Consider the following 2079-nt stretch of genomic DNA (forward strand, 5'->3'; position numbering starts at 1 on the left):
CACACACATATGTTATAATGGGTTACACAATGGTTAGGCTTCTGAATTTGGAGAAATTGTCATTCGGTTTCATGATTGAGAAAGACTGACATTATGATTTTGGTATTAGTGTTTCGTCAAATTGCGGATTTACACTAGGGGCTTCATAAAATTTTGTGCAATTCCCTCCATCATGCTAACCGGGCTCAAGTAGCCAAAATAAATTAATTCTAGTGCTAACCATAAGTAACAGAGAGTTCATTAGACTCAAATTATGTTAATAGGAGTTGATTGAAACTAATAGACTTTACCATTACAATTACCCAAAAGAAATTAAGCACATGGTCATTTGCATGAACACAAAACCTTTAGGGATTAATCATGACCAACAGAACATTATTAGCATTAGCTGAACAAAATTAGTATTAACATGTTCATCAGGTGCTAATGGAATCACGTTATACTTAATCATGAACAATTAACACCAATGAGTGATTAATATTAAAAAATGGGCGGTGAATGGTAGCTTGCTTCAACACCGCTTTAGGATCCGTAGTTAGGGGGTGAAACCTACCTTACCGTGTAGATTGTTAGATCAAAAAGAGATGGGGCCTAATTCCTTATACATCAGGTGCTCAGGAGTCGGAAGATGCTGCTCCTCCTCCTTTTCTCTCAATTGTTAGAACCGAAGATAAAAATTACGGATATGAAATGTACCATGTGGTCTGAATGAAAATGAAATTATGTGGCAACAGGTGTACTGTAGCGCCAGTGCCGCGCTGATTGACGAAGCGGCTTCTTGCTGCTGACAATTGGAGCCACTACCTGTCATCGACCGCACACCCGAGCAGCTCCTCGAGGTAGTCCGCTCCCAGGTCCTCCAGTTCCAGCACGCAGGAAGCCGATGCAGCAGCCGAATCCTGCAGGATCTGCTTCCTCCCCGCCTCAGTCGCGCTCGTCTTGTTGTTCCGGGGTTTGCGCTTCCTGATGCAGTGCCGCCGCTTGAGCGCTAGGGCAGGCGAGTCCCCCGCGGCGGCGGAGGTGGTGGCCAAGCCCAGCACGTTGAGCGACTCCTGCACGCGGTTGACAGGGAAGTTGAGGACGGCGGCGGGGCCGCGCAAGGCCAATGCGGCCTGGTCGTACGCGAGCGCGGCGGCTTGCGGGGTGTCAAAGGTTCCGAGCCAGACGCGGGCGCCGTTGCGCGTGGAGTCCCGGATCTCCGCCGCGTACTTGCCCCACGGCCGCCTGCGCACCCCGATGAGCGGGTCCTCCGCCGCGCCGCCGCCACTCGGCTCAACCGCCGTCGCCGCAGAATGATGCATCACGGGCTCGGCGCGGCGCTGGTTGTTGGTGACATCCTCATCCGGGGTTTGTTGTTGGTGCAGCAGAGGTGACGGAGAAAGAGGCCGCTTGATGTATGACGGCGCTGATCTGGTCCAAGTCATAGTCATGGTAGTCAATGCCGCCGCCGCCGCCGCCGAAATGAAGCTGCTGCTGGTGCGCGAAAGAGGAGGTGGACTGCTGGTCGCCGTAGTGGCACGGCGGCGAGTAGGTGGACTGGTCATGGTAATGGTAGGAAGGAGGATGTGGCTGAGGGAGGGTGAGGCTGCCGTATTGATGTGGTGTATAGGTCAAATCGTTGTAGTTGTAGTCGTAGTGAGGCTCCATGGAATACATACTGCACAACCTAGTATAGTATGGTGGGCCGGTGCTTCAGATCCTTATATAGAAAGGCACGGCGCGGCGCAGCGCAGGAGATCGATGCAAGGAAAAGTCGCCGGCCGTTACAAGTAGTGAACTCCATCAGGTTTCCTTTCTGTTTCCCCAACGCTAGCTAGCTGTAGGATCTAGCGCTGCCCTGCGTGGATGGGAAACTGGGAACACTACAGCTATGCACACACATGCATTGACGCTCCCCGGCCATCTCCCCAGTCCCGGTCCACAAATAGAAAATAACTGGACATATAAATGGGCGCATGACGTAGGGCGGCTGAATATGACAAACCTACCATACATCATCACAGTTGACTCAGTTAACCTGTCATATCTCGTGGAGGACACGGAGTGGTTCTTGTTCTGGTTTTAGCAATGACGGCGGAA

At 51.6% G+C, this 2079-nt stretch overlaps 1 pseudogene; it reads right to left on the minus strand.

The window, feature by feature from the left end:
• Positions 1-800: 800 nt before the first annotated feature.
• Positions 801-1647, minus strand: LOC119292910 (annotated as a pseudogene).
• Between the last annotated feature and the right edge of the window lie 432 nt (positions 1648-2079).

The sequence above is a fragment of the Triticum dicoccoides genome, chromosome 4B, assembly GCF_002162155.2.
Source record: "Triticum dicoccoides isolate Atlit2015 ecotype Zavitan chromosome 4B, WEW_v2.0, whole genome shotgun sequence".
Classification (NCBI taxonomy): Eukaryota; Viridiplantae; Streptophyta; class Magnoliopsida; order Poales; family Poaceae; genus Triticum; species Triticum dicoccoides.